We start from the raw sequence: 18,768 nt of genomic DNA, 5'->3' as shown, positions 1-18,768 counted from the left end.
TCCTCTACATTTCTAACAGGTTCTCTTAGAAAGATCCTGGACAGGAACTCAGACAACAGAACCCAAACACTGCACAAGTAATAGCAGAAGGTTTGCCAGGAAGAACAGAAGTTCCTTGTTTTCCTTAACGCTCTGGGACTGTAGGACCCAATCTTTGCAACCAAGGGACACCAGAGATGTGATTAATACTTAAACCTCTCCACCATGGTTCTGTCTCAGAGAACTGGGCCAGCCCTGAGCTACTCCCAGGTGCCTGCAGTGCTTTGGGGAGGGGCAGGACAATGTCCCACTTCTACTTGGAAACATTCCAGATGAGGAAAAGCCACTTCCCTTCTCTCTCTCTGACCCAGAACCAGAACAGTCCTGTGGGACAACACGGACTATGCACGGATGGCCCGAGTCAGTGGGGGGAAAAAAACCTAAACAAACGAAACCACCCCAAATTTCAAGATAAAAACAGGCTGCTTCCTTAATAGGAACACACCAAACTCATTGAAGCCAGAGAGAAAATTACAAACAAACAAACAAACAAAAGACCCAAAGAGATACTTTGCATTGATCATTCCGAAGGAAATTCTCCACAGATCAGAAGCAAGTACCAATACTTTGTCCTCTATTGAAAATTAATGACTTGAGGGGCTGGACATGTCCAGTGAGGGTTCAGGGCTCTGGTGGGTCCTTTATGGCTGATCCCGACCGGCCCAGGCCAAACCCAACCACCCCCATCCCTGCTCCATCCCAAACCTGGGGGCAACATTCAGACAGTTTGGAAATACTTGCCCTTCCCTGCCACTCCGTCCTTCCTTACACATCCACTGCCCAGGGAGCAAATGCCAACACCAGGAGGAGAGAAACGTGTCCCTCTGACTTACCCCACCCCACGGGCAGCACCAGGAGCCCCCAGCCCGGCCAGCGGGGCTGCAGCCTCTTGCCTTTGGCTGCTCCCAGCCCAGGGCACTTGGCAGAGCTGGGCTGGAGCAGGGCTTTGGCCTGGCCTGGAAGAGAGGAGAACAAGGCAATTAAGGGCACTGGGCAAGTCAAAGGCTCCTGCCCTTCACCCTTCTCTTCAATTGCTCACTAGAGAGTTTTAGCCATGAAAAATCCAGGGGGGACAACAAATAAAATGGGACCTTTTCCACCATTTTTATTCCTCTCTATTTCAGGAACTAAAAGGAGGCTCATCTTTCTTACTGCATTCCTTGCCCCACTTGAACAGAACACTTTTCATTCCAAACCTCCCATGGGAGTCAGTCAATCCTCTGCCATTGGACTTTGGACAAAGGAAGAGACACCTGGGACGATGGACCCAGGAAATGAGGGAGAGAAACCTGACAGGGAAAGGATTCAAGGCACTCCAGAACTCAGAAATGTGTTCATGCCTTGCCAGCCCACCCCCATTCTGTGCCACCCACCTGAGCTGGGCAGGTGAGGCCAAGGCTCCCCTTCCTCCTGCCAGTCACTGTCCCAGCACACGGATCCCTGTGCTGGGCAGCACTTGGAAAAACCTGGGAAAGGTAAAAGGAAAATGGCACTGTCTGTCAGAAAACATGTCTGTGAACAAACCTTCTGGACAAATGTAATCCCATCCCTCTGCTCCAATAAACCCAGGGCAGGCAGGTCTCTCCAGCCCAGGGAGAACAGGAAGGAGAACTGCAGGAACACAGGCAGGCACAGGCAGCTCTTGGCACTGATTCCCTGCAGACCTCTCTGCACTTGGGGCTCCTGGCACTTCATTTATAAAGAAGGGGGGGGCAGCAGCCCAGGAATGCCCCTCAAAAACACAGAGAGAGAACAGGAACAGAGGTTGTTCGGGAACAGGCTGTGTGCAGCAGGGATGGGAACTGTAAGGAGGGAGGCTGGAGGAAGGCAGGGGGTGAGCACGGGCCTGCCTTGGATGGATCCTTTTTCCCTTTGCTCAGGGGCCTCAGCTCCACCCTCTCTGAGAGCAGCAGGGAACTGCTGCAGGGGAAGAGTTCATTTAGGCACAAGCCAGTGATGCAGCCACTGGGGCAGGGCAAGAGGGGAGAGGAACTGACACAAAAATGACACAATCACCACTGAAAGGGACTTTATTGAGCTGCAACACAAACACATTCACAGCCCGCCAGGGCAAGAGGTGCCCACAGGACACCAACACAGCAGGTGGGCTTGAAGGAGCATCATCTACTCAAGTTATGGAGCCAGGGGCTGACAGTTGGGATCCATCCCAAAGATGCACTCAGGCATCAGGGCCAAGTCCTGCCCAGTCACTGCAGACAGTTCAGCCCCAGCAGCAGTGGCAATTTCTGCCTCTCCCTCCAACATTATTTGGGACCCAACAGCTCAAGGCTGTGGAATTTCAGCTTCATAAATGTTTTACAAAGTTGTACTTCCTGAGAACTGGTGCATTTTTGAGTATTCCTGACTCTTCCAGTGCTGCACTTGCCAGGATCCTTTGGGCTTGGTGTTTTGCTGACAGGCAGGGCACTCCAGGAAACAACTCCTCACCACTCATGGAATAACAGGAACAGCTGGAATCAGAGTGGGGAAAGGAATTCTGTTATCCTGATGATGTTGGGCTGCAGGACACAGGCAGCAGGTACCCAACAGTTGGACCAATACTCGCCTCGGGAGGATGATGCCAAACTGTGCCATCCCCTGCCCCAGCCGATCCCTTTGCTCTTTTGGCAGCACTTCCCAGAACAGCCCAGCAGGCAGAGCCCAGGGGACGGCCCTGCTGCTGTGACACTGGGGCTGGGACTGGCACCGCTCACACAGGGGGACAACGATGCCAGGGAGACCCCCCCGGACCCGGCACCGTAAGGGAAACTACAGCACTGCATGGCAACAGTGCTCCCAGCCCCTGGAATCACATCCATCCAATCCCACTGAGGGCACCAACAGCCGCCCGCACAATGAGCCCGACAGACCCCGGCCCTGCCAGAGAGTCCCCCCGGGCACAAAGGGACACTGACCCCTGGGCAAGGGCCATTTGCTTCCCACGTCACCTTGTCCTGGGGTCCTGGTTTGGAGCTGCTTTTCCATCTCCATCCAAATCAAACCAAGGCTCCCGACCCAGGCACCTTTTCCAGGGAACTTTCCAGGGAACAGCATCGCCCAGAGGGACCACAAGGGCTGTGAGGATGGCCAGGATCCACAGTTTCTGTAAGATATCAAGCTACAACATGGCAATATCATTCCCTCCACTAACATTTATTCACAGGAATATATTCCCATTTTCCTTGTCTGCATTTAATCACTAATTCCGTGATGGTGTCACTCGGGAGCCAAGTAGCCAAACCACTGCCAACTGACCCCAAATCCCTACAAACCTGACACTGCCCTAGTTCTTCCTGTTTCATTCCCACAGGTACAGTGTCTCACTCAGCACATGGACTACTTTTGCCTCCCCCCTTTGTGACTTTAAACTCCCTCTGGCACGGGTTATAAGCTCCTGCTTTCCAAAAGTGCTTCCCACTGACAGATGTGGCTGACCCAGCAGTGAGCCATGCATGCTCCCTCTCTGCTCCCAGCACTTGCTCTGGGGCTTTTCCCCATTTCCCCAGTGATTTGTGCTCACTGTCCAGGGGATCTACACTTGTTGCTTCAACCACAGGGCCGGGGGCAACTCCCTCCCGAGGCCTCGCTCCTGCCCCGGCCCCTGCTCTGGCTCTGCCTTGGATCCACCATCTCCATTCCATGGGGCTGCCTTCCTGAGCAGGGCCTGGCCTGGGCATCCTGGAGGAGCTTTTTACCCAAGGCCTTAGGGGGATTTCAGGCCCTCTTATCATTTATTAAGTTTCCACTAAAGCCCAAGAACATACTCAGAGCTGCTTCTCCAACAGGGTGTATCTTGGGCTGGCTTCCAGTAACTTCCTATTCCCAAATCCTAAGGGCACTTCCTTCCTACCTGGAACAGTTCATTAGGATACATGCCCAGAATAAAGACAAGTGCCACAAGCATTCAAACACAGAAGGTACCTTTATTACAGTGAGAATAATAATAATAATAAACTTAGCAAAGAGAATCAAAAGTTAAAAAAGGATACAAATGAACTGCCTTATTGTGTGGCATTAAAACAAATACTAAGAACAGCATTCAATACAGTATAATCTTAACTAGTAAAAAGGGAGTCAAAGGGATACCAAAAAGGATCATAACACAATCTTATGGATAACTATTAACACGATATTTGGTTAGTAATAGGGGAAATTAAGGGGAAAATATTATGAATACTAAATAAAGGGTATTAAAGGAACACTAAAGGATATTTAAAGTCTTCTTTCTCGATTGCCTCCTATCACTAACCTGTGCCCACCCCCCCAGCCAGGCAGGGCTGTCAGGATCTGCAGCAGCTGGTCGGTGCCCATCCCTTAGCGGGCGTCCCCGCGGAGCAACACAGGCTCGGTGGCAGGATGAGGATCGCTCAGCTCAGCAGTCCTGACAGCCCATTTGATCAGCTCCACATTACACCACGTAGGGCCAGGACGCAGTGTAAGGGGAGGCCTGAATGGCAGCCAAACCCCGCCTGATCATTGCCTGGTGGCAACAGTCTGGGCCTGCCCTACTTGTAGGGCAAGGGGCCAGCCACCCCTGCCCACATCATCTTCCTCTCACCATCATCTTTCCCACCCCTAGATATGACCTCTCCCATGGTGTTTCAAGGGTAGATGTACCTACCTTGCAAGATGTAGCAGAACCAAGGAAGAACTCAGCTCTGATAACAGGGGATATCAGGCTGACTTGCTGAAAAGCACAATGGACCTTACAATTAGCTTGTGCCATCAAGTTACATTGTACCACACTCGAGCTGGTTTCACATCCTAATAGGATTTCTTTCTCACACCTCTATGCTCCATTGATCATCTAATTCAGCAGTCCCCCCTTACACGACCCTACTTCTGCCAGAGGCTCCAATTGGCATCATTAGCACTGGCAGGAACCTTCAGTTCCCCCTCTGCAGCTCGTATTGGCCACAGGTCTGGAGCCTGTTGAATTGCTCCCCGAGCTGTTTCCAACCCTCCCTGCTGCTCATTTCCCACTCAAACTCACACTTCTGCCCTAGGACTTTATGGCCCAGGCCAAGGATTGGTCCCAAAGGAGGACCTTGTTGTCACCAAAAGCCAAACCAACCAATAAACTGCTGGGCTTCCACCTTGCTCTGGGGGTGACCAAGCCTGAAGTCTCCTGCCTAGTCCTGGGCAATACTTCCGGGGGACCACAACACCTCTGAGATCCTAAAAATATCACAGGTTGGGCAGGTCTTGAATTTTGTCTGGATTAACTCCCCCCCTTCCTTTCCATGTGCTGCCCTACTCATTCTAATGGTGCTTGTACTCCCTGAACCATTCCCTCACCCATCCAACCATCCCTTGTGCCCTCTCTGACAAGGACAGTGGGTCCAGGTGTTCTGCCACGCTCCCAGGGCACAGGGTGGGACTGTGGAGCCACCCTCGAGGGGGGAAACGTGCCCTGCCTGCCCTGCCCAGGGAAAGGGAACTGCCCCCAGTGTTCCCCAGCACAAGGCACCCTTGGGAATATCCCCTGCAATGGGACACTCAGGGACAGCAACAAGCACTGCACGAGGCTGCTCTGGCACAGGACCAATTTTAAGCTCAGCTTTTCTCTGGACCACTGCACTTTGTTTCCCACCTCATCCTGCAGTCAGAACTTGCTGTCCTTGTAACTTTTTAGGGTGACCATAAATTACAGAGGCCTCTGCTCCAGCACCCACAAGGGCCTGAACCATCTGAAAAGATCCATTTTTCCAGGGAAGTCAAAGCTCCACCTGAGGACCAGGGTCTTTTCTCACCCATCCTTGTGCTGCAGCTTGGCCTCCATCTCACTCTGCTTTCAGTTCTCTCCATGGTTGAACATTGGCAGCCCTGGCCCTGGGCGGAGCTCGGCATCCTGATCCCATCCCTCCTGGCCCCGGAACCGCTGACTCAGCAATGGGGGGCCCTCCATTGCCAAGGGCACAGTCCCGTCGGGGCTCACGGGGGGAGCAGGAGGTCGAAGGCTCCATCCCTGCTGCTACAACCTTCCAACACTACAGCCAACAGAGGGGCCTCTCCAGCCCTGCCTCCCAAGGCATCCTGAACTAACCCAGCCCAACTCCACAGGACAAACTGCTCCCTCTCTGCCCAGTCCAGTCTACTCTCAGCAATGCCTGAATCCATTGCAGGGACCTTGCTTTGAGCTCCCCAGGGCCGGGCACCCCGAGGATCTCCCCGAATAATCCTTTCGGTGCGCGCTGGAGTCCTCGGGGTGCCCCAACCCGGGGGGCACCAACAGCACTGTCCCTCCAGGGGGCCCAATTTGCTCCTAAAAGGCAGGGGGATCTTGCCTGTGTCCCAGACTGGTCCGGGGATCTGAGGCCCTTCCCGAGAAAATCTCGGTGCCGGCGTGAAGGGCCAGAGATCCCTTGGAGCCACGGGAGAGCAGGCAGAGTCCCTCCTGGGGGGCCAATTTTCCTGCCTGAATTCAGCTCTTCAAAGAAGCCTCTGAGACTCAGCTGGTGAGTTTTAGAAGCCAGGCATTCCTTGCTTACAACACCCTGCCATGATCCCAGCCCCACGGGTGCCCTGGCAGTCAGCTCCCAAAGGGCACACGGAAGTGTCTCCACTGCAGCTGATGGGAGGGATCAGCATTACAGGAGGGTTCATTTTCCTTCCCTGCCTTCCTGTTCCACATTCAGGGCATTTTCCAACACTCATTACCATACACACCTACCCTTACAAGGTTTCCAAGGGGCTTCACTGAGGGCCTTCCCAGGTCTGCTCTGTCTGGAGCCCTCAAAGTCCTCAGTGCCTGCCTGAGGAACCTCAACACAACTCACCTGCTTACACAGCAACTTGGTGCTGCTTGGCTCATGCCTCACTTCCCTTCTTCCTTCTTTCTTCACCTCCCTTGCTTGGTCCCTTTCAATCCCTTGGCTCAGCTCTCTGCAGTTTCCAGGCTACCTCCCACTGCAAAAAGGATCAGCTCTTGTTACATCTCAACACTCAGATATCATTCCCCCTTTATTCTTGACACTGGGCCATCAGGCCAGTGTCTCATGATTTAAAGCATAGTTTGACTCCTCAGTGACAACAACAGCTACAGCCCTGAATCCTAACACAGGCTGAGACACAAACACGGATGGGAACTCTGAAGGATCCACTTTGTCCTGCTCACCAATCCAAAGGAGCTTTCTGAACTCAAGAATAACAGACCCCAGGTCCTTTTTCTGCAAATTTAGCTTCTATCAATGTGACCCACAAGACCTGGAAAGGCCCTTCCCACTTCACCTGCAGGGCTGGCAGTGCCACCACTGGACACAGACCCAGGGGCTGGGCAGGAACGGAGGGGCTGGGGCGTCCAATCCATCGGCCCAGGCGGCACCAGGAGTTCCTGGAGTTCCTGAGGGGAGAGCCTCAAGACAACAAAGGATTAGGAAGATCATTTTAAACTTCAATATGTATATCTCTTGGAAGATGGGGAGTTGGACAAAGCCTACTGGTGCAACAAGGACACACTCAAGGCTATTTAAAAGCACCTACCAGCACTCAAAAGCTGTCACTGTCCTTCTGTCAGGTGGAACTCAGCAAACTCTGTTTGCCAAGAGCCTCCTGGAGGATTTCCAGCTTTTGGGGCTCCCTTTTAACCATTTTTCCCATCACTGTAGCTGGGACTATCACCTGCCCTACAGGGGGAACAGCCCACAAAGTTCACTTGCAGGGATGCCATTAACTCAAAGTCCCTTCTCAGGGGGGTCACTGCACACCTTGGCCTTTGTTTGCCCTCCCCACCAAAGATGCTTCCAACAGTTCTGAGACATCTGGCAGACCCAGAGCTCTCCTCAGGGAATGCTTCAGCTGCTTAAAGGCTGCCCTTGCACCATCTAGCCAAGGCAGCAAATGCTTACAGGCTGTTGGAGAAGTTGGCAGAACAGTCTTACCACACATCCAGAGGGAGCAATCCAGAGTCCACCCCATCCCACCATTCCCAGCAAGGCAGTTCATGGGCTGTCTGGGGCTCAGGGAGGAGTCAGGGGGCTTCTTTTCTTCCTTCCTGCTTTCCAGATTTCCTCCTTCCAAAGCAAAGGTTTCTTGGCTTTCCTTGCTCAAGCAGATGCAGCAAAGGCCATCTTTGCAATCCAATACTGGAAACTACTCGAGGTTGTCACTTACAGGGGTTCTCTCAGGTCCTGCACTGATCAATCATCTTGGCCATTGGTTTCCTGGCAGGTTCTTGCATTCACCTCCTACAAGCAAACCAGGATGAGCAAATTTAGCTGTTACTGCAACCAATCCAGTCTGGCATTCTGATTTTAAAGGATACTGGCTTTGCCTTACCAGCAGAGATCCCACATCAGGGGTAATACCTACAGGTTCTGCCCTCTTCCACTCTCCTGCAATTCCACAGGCCCACACCACAGGAACAACTGCAGCTGCCACTTCAGTCAGGACCTTGCTGCTGACAGGAGTTATTCCCTGCACAACAAGAGCTGCTGCTTGGACACATTTAGTTTCAGCAATTACAGTTTCAATATCCCCAGTTTTCCATTTCATTTCTGCCTCAACTTTTCCACTCAATCTCTTCCTAGCAGAGGTTTGGGTGAGTTTGGCAAACAGACAAACTCAGGAATTCCCCAATGTTTTCCCAGTTTAACCCCTGTCACACCAATCACCTTAACACTGCCAGTCCTTCATTCTCCCTCTATTATGTTAAGGCCTGAGGAAGTTGGACCTGTGTCTGACCAGGACAAGTGCAAACCAAATGCTGGGGACTGGAACACACACCTGGCACTCCTGCAGCTCTTACCATTACATTCAAGAGAAAACAGCCAATTGGACCATCACTGCTCATTTCTTAATCCCAATCCCACACTGCTTTGGCACTTGGAGCACCACTTTTAGAACCCAATTACAGTCCATTAGAGAGCTCCATGTCTAGCAGGGACAGCTACCCCTGGGATACTCTCAGCAATGCCTGAATCCATGGCAGGGACCTTGCTTTGAGCTCCCCAGGGCCGGGCACCCCGAGGATCTCCCCGAATAATCCTTTCGGTGCGCGCTGGAGTCCTCGGGGTGCCCCAACCCGGGGGGCACCAACAGCACTGTCCCTCCAGGGGGCCAATTTGGTCTCAAGCTTGCCATGGACAGCCCAAAAGGCATTTCAAGAGGCCTTCTTTGGAACCCCCCAACGGGTACAGGGGGGAAGCCACAAGAAGGCCTCATTTCTAAAGGCAGGGGGATCTTGCCTGTGTCCCAGACTGGTCCGGGGATCTGAGGCCCTTCCCGAGAAAATCTCGGTGCCGGCGTGAAGGGCCAGAGATCCCTTGGAGCCACGGGAGAGCAGGCAGAGTCCCTCCTGGGGGGCCAATTTTCCTGCCTGAATTCAGCTCTTCAAAGAAGCCTCTGAGACTCAGCTGGTGAGTTTTAGAAGCCAGGCATTCCTTGCTTACAACACCCTGCCATGATCCCAGCCCCACGGGGGTCCTGGCAATCAGCTCCCAAAGGGCACACACAGCTATCTCTACTGCAGCTGATGGGAGGGATCAGCATTACAGGAGGGTTCATTTTCCTTCCCTGCATTCCTGTTCCACAGTCAGGACATTTTCCAACACTTATTACCACACACACCTACCCTTAGAAGGTTTCCAAGGGGCTTCACTGAGGGCCTTCCCAGGTCTGCTCTGTCTGGAGCCCTCAAAGTCCTCAGTGCCTGCCTTAGGAACCTCAACACAACTCACCTGCTGACACAGCAACTTGGTGCTGCTTGGCTCATGCCTCAGTTCCCTTCTTCCTTCTTTCTTCACCTCCCTTGCTTGGTCCCTTTCAATCCCTTGGCTCAGCTCTCTGCAGTTTCCAGGCTACATCCCACTGCAAAAAGGATCAGCTCTTGTTACATCTCAACATGCACATATCATTCCCACTTTACCCTAAGGATCCACTTTGTTCTGCTCACCAATCAAAAGGAGCTTTCCGAACTCAAGAATAACAGACCCCAGGTCCTTTTTCTGCAACTTCAGCTGCTATAAATGTGACCCACAAGACCTGGAAAGGCCCTTCCCACTTCACCTGCAGGGCTGGCAGTGCCACCACTGGACACGGACCCAGGGGCTGGGCAGGAACGGAGGGGCTGGGGCGTCCAATCCATCGGCCCAGGCGGCACCAGGAGTTCCTGGAGTTCCTGAGGGGAGAGCCTCAAGACAACAAAGGATTAGGAAGATCACTTTTTCCTTTCATAGGTCTTTCTCCTGGAATATGGGGAGTTGGACAAGGCCTACTGGTGCAACAAGGACACACTCAAGGCTATCTATTCAAAGGATCTACCAGCACTCAAAAGCTATCACTGTCCTTCTGTCAGGGCAAACTCAGCAAACTCTGTTTGCCAAGAGCCTCCTGGAGGATTTCCAGCTTTTTGGGCTCTCTTTTAACCATTTTTCCCATCACTGTAGCTGGGACTATCACCTGCCCTACAGGGGGAACAGCCCACAAAGTTCACTCGCAGGGATGCCATTAACTCAAAGTCCCTTCTCAGGGGGGTCACGGCACACCTTGTCCTTTGTTTGCCCTCCCCACCAAAGATGCTTCCAACAGTTCTGAGACATCTGGCAGACCCAGAGCTCTCCTCAGGGAATGCTTCAGCTGCTTAAAGGCTGCCCTTGCACCATCTAGCCAAGGCAGCAAATGCTTACAGGCTGTTCTTAAAAGCTGGTATAAAAGTCTTACCACACATCCAGAGAGAGCAATCCAGAGTCCAGCCTGTCCCACCATTCCCAGCAAGGCAGTTCATGGGCTGTCTGGGGCTCAGGAGGAGTCAGGGGGCTTCTTTTCTTCCTTCCTGCTTTTCAGGTTTTTCTCCTTCAAAAGCAAAGGCTTCTTGGCTTTCCTTGCTCAAGCAGATGCAGCAAAGGCCATCTTTGCAATCCAATACTGGAAACTGCTCGAGGTTGTCATTTAAGGTGGTTTTCTCAGGTCCTGCACTAATCAATCATCCTGGCCATTGGTTTCCTGGCAGGTTCTTGCATTCACATCCTACAAACAAAGCAGGATGAGCAAATTTAGCTGTTACTGCAACCAATCCAGTCTGGCATTCTGATTTTAAAGGATACTGGGTTTGCCTTACCCATATAGATCCCACATTAGGAGTAATACCTACAGGTTCTGCCCTCTTCCACTCTCCTGCAATTCCACTGGCCCACACCACAGGAACAACTGCAGCTGCCACTTCAGTCGGGACCTTGCTGCTGACAGGAGTTATTCCCTGCACAACAAGAGCTGCTGCTTGGACACATTTAGTTTCAGCAATTACAGTTTCAATATCCCCAGTTTTCCATTTCATTTCTGCCTCAACTTTTCCACTCAATCTCTTCCTAGCAGAGGTTTGGGTGAGTTTGGCAAACAGACAAACTCAGGAATTCCCCAATGTTTTCCCAGTTTAACCCCTGTCACACCAATCACCTTAACACTGCCAGTCCTTAATTCTCCCTCTACTGGGTTAAGGACTGAGGAAGTTGGACCTGTGTCTGACCAGGACATGTGCAAACCAAATGCTGGGGACTGGAACACACACCTGGCACTCCTGCAGCTCTTACCATTATATTCAAGAGAAAATAGTCAATTGTACCATCACTGCTCATTTCTTCTGTGCCACAGCAACATCATTCCAGGCCTCTCACTGCCTACCCTATGCTTCTCCCAGCAGCTCCAGTGGCACCAAAACTTGTCCTGAAAGCACAAAGGCTCCTCTTGGGAGGACCATGACCCACCCAGACTGTAGCACTGGAATTCCATCTCCTGGACAAGCTGGGAGAAGCAGGGAAGAAAAACAAGGACCTTACAGGTCAATTGGGGGCACCTCTTCATCCAACAGCAGCTCCAAGAAAGGTACTGAGTCAACACCTCACCAAAAACACAGGAAAACAACTGCCAACACCTTGAAAATCACTTCAGTGTTCAACTGATAAAGCAACACTGAAGAAAAGCTTTTCAGACACTTGGCAAGACTCCATCCCACTTTAACCAGTGTGTGGGACTCGTTCCCAGCCTCCTGAGGTTCATTTCCCACCTCACTCAGGGCTGCAGTACACCTGGTTCTACACACACACAGGGAGTTGCTGCTGTTCCTGCATTCCAGTCTCCTGGTTCCCCTTGCAACTCCTCCAGCTGTTTGCCCAGCTCTCCAGTGCCCATTCCTTTGCCCACTGCACTTGTTCACAGCCCCAGGGCTCCCAGGGCCACCCTGGGCTCTCCCCTGCCCTGACACTCAGGGCCCTTTCCCAGCCCCGACTCCATCCAGCACTGACCCAGCTGCTGCACCTGCAATTCTCCTGCTCCTGCCCTCCCTCTGCCTGCAAAACACCCCTGCCAGCTCCTGCACCCCACCTCTTACCTCCCAGCAAAGCAGAGCTGCATCCTCCTGGATCCTCCAGCTGGATGCTGCTGGCTCTGGGCAGCTCCCACCCTTCAGCAGGGGATGCCAAAGGCAGCTCTGGGGACTGGCCCCAGGGCAGGGACACCCACTCTGGCTCACACCAACACTCAGCCAGCTCAGGCCTGGGCTCTTCTGCCTGCAGGGCAACAAACAGCCAAGCAGGGACACTGGGACACTCCAAGGAAACAGGCAAAACAAACTCAGCAGCCTGGCACACCACAGCCCCCAGACCTGCCCAGGCTCCAGCTGCTGCACAGACCTGTGGCCACACAGGACCCAAACCCACCCCCAGCACAGACAACCCTGGGCAGGTCAAGCTGCTCATTCCCAAACACAACCAAACATCCATCCCACTGTCTGCCAGCCCCTGCTCCCAGCAATCCATCATCTTTCCCATTTCCTTTCTTTACAGGTCCTTCCATTCACATTCTACTATCAAACCATGATCAGCAAATTTAGCTGTTAATAAAACCAATCCAGCTTGGCTTCCTAATTTTGAAGGATACTGGGTTTGCCTTACCAGGAGAGACTCTGCCTTAGGGGTAAAACTTACAGGTTCTGTCCTTGTCCATTTTCTTGGAATTCCACTGGCCCACACCACAGGAACAACTGCAGCTGCCACTTCAGTCAGGACCTTACTGCTGACAGGAGTTATTATCCCTCTGTAAACACCAAACTGCTTCAATACAAACAATCCAGTGGACACTACAACTCCTTGGCACTTTCAGTGTAACCAGTGCAAGTCAGTTGCTAAGTTACAAAAGCTTTTCTTCTCAAGTTGTAATTAATTAAGATATCAAAACAACAACAACTGTGAGATAAGAGATCCCCCCCAATGGTTCTACTTTTAGGGAAACAAAAACCCAAACCCCCATCCCCAGTACTGCAATAGCTCAGGCTCCCAGAAAGGCCCAGGGGCTGGGCTGGGGCTTTTGGCTGCCCTGGAGCACAGGCAGGAACACGATGTCACCACCCCACAGCCACAGCTGAGAACCCAAAGAGCAGCCACACCAGCAGCTCCTGCCAGCCCTGCTGGGCTGGGCCTTGGGGAGGAAGGGCACTGACCTTTCTTCCTGCCTAGGAGCAAAGAGCCTCCTTGCTTAGCACTTCTCCTGCCAAGGGCATCAGCTCAGATGGGAAGTTCACCAAGTGCAACTTCTTGCACTGAGCAAGATTCCTCTTCCCTGGACAATCTCTTTCCAGCTGAACTCAGAAGTACACACAAAAGTTCAGGTGTTACCTAAAATTTCATACAAGAACCTCTGAGACTCAATTGATGAGTTTTAGAAGCCAGGCAATCTTTTATTCCTACGCTCTTGAATCATTCCAGCCCACTACGAGTCCTGGCAATAAGCTCCCAAAGGGCACACAGAGCTATCTCCACTGCAGCTGATATGGCAGCATTACAGGAGGATTCATTTTCCTTCCCTGCATTCCTGTTCCACATACAGGACATTTTCCAACACTCATTACCATACACACCTACCCTTAGAAGGTTTCCAAGGGGCTTCACCGAGGGCCTTCCCAGGTCTGCTCTGTCTGGAGCCCTCAAAGTCCTCAGTGCCTGCCTTAGGAACCTCAACACAACTCACCTGTTTACACAGCAACTTGGTGCTGCTTGCCTGCTGCCTCACTTCCCTTCTTAACCTCCCTTGGTTGGTCCCTTTCAATCCCTTGGCTCAGCTCTGTGCATTTTCCAGGTTACATCCCACTGCAAAAAGGATCAGCTCTTGTTACATCTCAACACTCAGATATCATTCCCCCTTTATTCTTGACACTTCTCCACTAGGCCAATGTCTCATTATTTAAAGCAGAGTTTGACTCCTCAGTGACAACAACAGCTACAGCCCTGAATCTTAACACAGGCTGAGACACAAACACGGATGGGAACTCTGAAGGATCCACTTTGTCCTGCTCACCAATCCAAAGGAGCTTTCTGAACTCAAGAAGAGACCCAACATCCTTTTTCTGCAACTTTGGCTACTATAAATGGATCCATAAGACCTGCAAAGGCCCTTCCCACTTCACCTGCAGGGCTGGCAGTGCCACCACTGGACACGGACCCAGTGGCTGGGCAGGAACGGAGGGGCTGGGGCGTCCAATCCATCGGCCCAGGCGGCACCAGGAGTTCCTGGAGTTCCTGCAGGGGAGAGCCTCAAGACAACAAAGGATTATGGAGATCATTTTAAACTTCAATAGGCATATCTCCTGGAATATGGGGACTTTGGCAAGGCCTACTGGTGGAACAAGGACACACTCAAGGCTATCTATTCAAAGCATCTACCAGCACTCAAAAGCTATCACTATCCTTCTGTCAGGGGGAACTCAGCAAACTCTGTTGGCCAAGAGCCTCCAGGAGCATTTCCAGCTTTTTGGGCTCTCTTTTAACCATTTCTCCCATCACTGTAGCTGGGACTCTCACCTGCCCTACAGGGGGAACAGCCCACAAAGTTCACTTGCAGGGATGCCATTAACTCAAAGTCCCTTCTCAGGGGGGTCACTGCACACCTTGGCCTTTGTTTGCCCTCCCCACCAAACATGATTCCAACAGTTCTCAGAGGTCTGGCAGACCCAGAGCTCTCCTCAGGGAATGCTTCAGCTGCTTAAAGGCTGCCCTTGCACCATCTAGCCAAGGCAGCAAATGCTTACAGGCTGTTGGAGAAGTTGGCAGAACAGTCTTACCACACATCCAGAGGGAGCAATCCAGAGTCCACCCCGTCCTATCATTCCCAGGAAGGCAGTTCATGGGCTGTCTGGGGCTCAGGAGGAGTCAGGGGGCTTCTTTTCTTCCTTCCGGCTTTCTGGATTTTCTCCTGCCAAAGCAAAGGTTTCTTGGCTTTCCTTGCTCAAGGAGATGCAGCAAAGGCCATCTTTGCAATCCAATATTGGAAACTGCTCGAGGTTGTCATTCAAGGTGGTTCTCTCAGGTCCTGCACTCATCAATCATCTTGGACATTGGTTTTCTTGGCAGGTTCTTGCATTCACATCCTACAAGCAAACCAGGATGAGCCAATTTAAGTGTTACTGCAACCAACCCAAGCTGGCATTCTGATTTTAAAGGATACTGGCTTTGCCTTACCAGGAGAGATCCCACATTAGGGGTAATACCTACAGGTTCTGCCCTCTCCCACTCTCCTGCAATTCCACTGGCCCACACCACAGGAACAACTGCAGCTGCCACTTCAGTCAGGACCTTGCTGCTGACAGGAGTTATTCCCTGCACAACAAGAGCTGCTGCTTGGACACATTTAGTTCCAGCAATTACAGTTTCAACAACCCCAGTTTTCCATTTCATTTCTGCCTCAACTTTTCCAGTCCATCTCTTCCTAGCACAGGTTTGGGTGAGTTTGGCAAATAGGGAAACTGAGGAATTCCCCAATGTTTTCCCAGTTTCACCCCTGTCACACCCATCACCTTAACACTGCCAGTCCTTAATTCTCCCTCTACTGGGTTAAGGACTGAGGAAGTTGGACCTGTGTCTGACCAGGACATGTGCAAACCAAATGCTGGGGACTGGAACACACACCTGGCACTCCTGCAGCTCTTACCATTACATTCCAGAGAAAACAGCCAATTGCACCATCACTGCTCATTTCTTAATCCCAATCCCACACTTCTTTGGCACTTGGAGCACCACTTTTAGAACCCAATTACAGCCCATTAGAGAGCTCCATGTCTAGCAGGGACAGCTACCCCTGGGATACTCTCAGCAATGCCTGAATCCATGGCAGGGACCTTGCTTTGAGCTCCCCAGGGCCAGGCACCCCGAGGATCTCCCCGAATAATCCTTTCGGTGCGCGCTGGAGTCCTCGGGGTGCCCCAACCCGGGGGGCACCAACAGCACTGTCCCTCCAGGGGGCCAATTTGGTCTCAAGCTTGCCATGGACAGCCCAAAAGGCATTTCAAGAGGCCTTCTTTGGAACCCACCAATGGGTACGGGCAGGAAGCCACAAGAAGGTCTCATTTCTAAAGGCAGGGGGATCTTGCCTGTGTCCCAGACTGGTCCGGGGATCTGAGGCCCTTCCCAAGAAAATCTCGGTGCCGGCATGAAGGGCCAGAGATCCCTTGGAGCCACGGGAAAGCAGGCACAGAGTCCCTCCTGGGGGGGCAATTTTCCTGTCTGAAATCAGCTCTTCAAAGAAACTTCTAAGACTCAGCTGGTGAGTTTTAGAAGCCAGGCATTCCTACACACTGTGAGATATTTTAAAAGCTTATTGAGTGAAAAAACAAAGCTTTTATCAGTGACATCTGATCTCAAACAGTCAGCTCCTTTCTCCTTTCAGTACAAAATTATTTTCATGGAATCATTTAATAGGAAGTGCCCAGGAACCCCAGACTGTGCTTTCCAGAACAGAAAATAAACAGAGGGAAGGAGCTTTGCACAAGTGTAACATACTCCAGAACACACCTGACTTTAGTTTTACTCTGTAGGTTCAAATATAGCAGAAGATGAAAACTCCAGCAGGAGAGCTGGCACATTACCCATGGTACCCTGAAAGTCCACCTTAAGAGACCTGGAGAAAAATCGCAGTTCTGCGAGTCCCTTTTGCCTGCAGATGGCTGGGGATCCTCTCCATCCACCTCGTGCTCTCCCAACAGCAGAAAGGGGAACCTCAGGGACATGGTGGCACTCGACATCCTGCTGAGAGAGCAAGGAAACCTTTAGCATAAAGGGGAGTTGGAATCTAAAACTTCCTTTCCTGGGAGCTTTGTGAAGCCTGCAACCAAGAGGGGGAAAATTTGCAACTCCTTTGGTGCAGGTGTCAACAGAGGCCAACAGAGCTTTCACCTTTTTCAGACAACTGTGCCCCTTTTGGCTCCCTGGCAGCTCCAATGGCACCAGAACCCCCTTCCTGCACACCCACGGGTGTCACACACAGGCACCCACACACCTTTGCTCCAGCCCACACGGGGCCAACATTTCCTCACCCTGGACATCCCACAGGCAGTATTTTTGCTAGAGAGCACAGCAACCCCCCTGTCCTCACAAACTGCCTCCCTGAAAAAAGGAATAATTTCTCCTGGACACTCCTCCCACAGTCAAGGTCTTTTCACATGTGCTCAGGGTCCCTCCCAGCTTCTGCCTGTCCTTGCATTTAAAGGCATGGGCATGTTTCAACAGCAAACCCAGCTCCTCACTGGCAGTATAAGCCCTGCTCTTACCTGGACAGACTCCCGGGCTCGGCACAGCTGTGGCTCATGGAGCTGCTTCCCAAGGCCCTTCTCTCTCCCAGCAGGAAGCACAACTCGCCTCCACTCCCCAGCACCAGGGGAAACCAGAGCCAGGCTGGAAACTGACACAGAACGAGCAAAAAGCATTAATGCAGCACCAAAAAAACAAGTTAAAGCAGTCTTTGCCTCGTAACCCTGCACGGGGAAAGGCTTTGGGATTCCGAGGCAATCCCTGAGACGCCCAGAGAGCAACAGCCCCGCAGCCCTGCCACGGCTCCCCCGGGGTCACCCGGCAGGGAAGGGGCTTACCCGGCCCCCGCTGCCCAGCACAAGGCGCCCCTAAACGCCCCCCGGCTCCCCCGCTCCATAACCCAGCGGCCAAGGCGCTCTCCCCTCCGCAGCCCGGGCAGCAGCGGGGCACCACCCTCAGCCCTCACACACAACCGACCGCACCCGCCCCGCCGGCCCTTTATACCGCGGGCCGCCAGCGCTGCCCAATCAGCGCTCGAGCGCCGCCGCCCAATCCCAGCCCGCCTGGCCCTGCGGCCCCGCCCCGCCCGCTCAGCTGAGGGAGATCGGGAACTGGGGACAGGAACCTGCTGCTGGGGGAGACAGCCTGGAGATGGAATTGCACACGGGCACCTGAAGCCCAGGCGATTTGCTTGCCTTGGCAAGGCCCTGTCACAGGAAATCTTGCTCCCTGTCACAGGAAATCTCTGTTTCCCTGCCCATCCCTGGAGACAGGTGGCCCCTAAAATCCCCGGCAATCAGGAAGCACAGGCTGGAGGAGCTGGCAGGACCCAGTGGCCGTGTGTGCTGTGTGACACCGTGTCCTGCAGCCCCACGGACCTGCACAGCAGGGACAGGTCCTGGCAGCGTTTCAGTGCTGAGGCCAAAGCTGGGGCTCAGGGACAGCTGGGGCACGTGGCAGCTCTGGGAATCTCTGCCATGGATGGCTGGGCATTCCAGGACTGCCTGCTGGGCAAAGGAGCTTCTCTGCAGACTGTGGAACCAACAGGTCTCATGGACTGTAGGAAGCCAGAACTGCTGCAGGACTGGAGAGGAATCTGGGTCACAAGAGACAGTTCAAGGTCTCTAAGTCTGACCTCCTGCTCAGGCCACAGTCACCAATGGGATCGCACCGGGTTGCTCAGGGAGGGATCCAGTCATGTTTTGAAACATTCCACGGATGG

The 18,768-nt window shown here is 52.6% G+C and overlaps 3 long non-coding RNA genes across 3 annotated transcripts; all 3 read right to left on the bottom strand.

Moving 5' to 3' along the window:
• Positions 1 to 3,837: 3,837 nt before the first annotated feature.
• On the bottom strand, positions 3,838 to 5,188 carry LOC135408418 (uncharacterized). Its single transcript, XR_010427603.1, has 2 exons — positions 4,875 to 5,188; positions 3,838 to 3,889 (listed from the first exon to the last, which is right to left on the bottom strand). It is a non-coding gene; the product is annotated as an uncharacterized LOC135408418 (long non-coding RNA).
• Positions 5,189 to 11,733: 6,545 nt separating this feature from the next.
• On the bottom strand, positions 11,734 to 14,675 carry LOC135408420 (uncharacterized). The gene is made up of 4 exons (XR_010427605.1): positions 14,432 to 14,675; positions 12,957 to 14,114; positions 12,362 to 12,539; positions 11,734 to 11,775 (listed from the first exon to the last, which is right to left on the bottom strand). It is a non-coding gene; the product is annotated as an uncharacterized LOC135408420 (long non-coding RNA).
• A 383-nt stretch (positions 14,676 to 15,058) lies between these two features.
• LOC135408419 (uncharacterized) lies at positions 15,059 to 17,674 on the bottom strand. The gene is made up of 3 exons (XR_010427604.1): positions 17,567 to 17,674; positions 16,886 to 17,045; positions 15,059 to 15,391 (listed from the first exon to the last, which is right to left on the bottom strand). It is a non-coding gene; the product is annotated as an uncharacterized LOC135408419 (long non-coding RNA).
• Between the last annotated feature and the right edge of the window lie 1,094 nt (positions 17,675 to 18,768).

The sequence above is a fragment of the Pseudopipra pipra genome, unplaced genomic scaffold (assembly GCF_036250125.1).
Source record: "Pseudopipra pipra isolate bDixPip1 unplaced genomic scaffold, bDixPip1.hap1 HAP1_SCAFFOLD_455, whole genome shotgun sequence".
Taxonomy (NCBI): domain Eukaryota; kingdom Metazoa; phylum Chordata; class Aves; order Passeriformes; family Pipridae; genus Pseudopipra; species Pseudopipra pipra.
The sequence above is the reverse complement of the archived record's forward strand: the minus strand, read 5'-3'. Positions and strand labels throughout refer to the sequence as shown.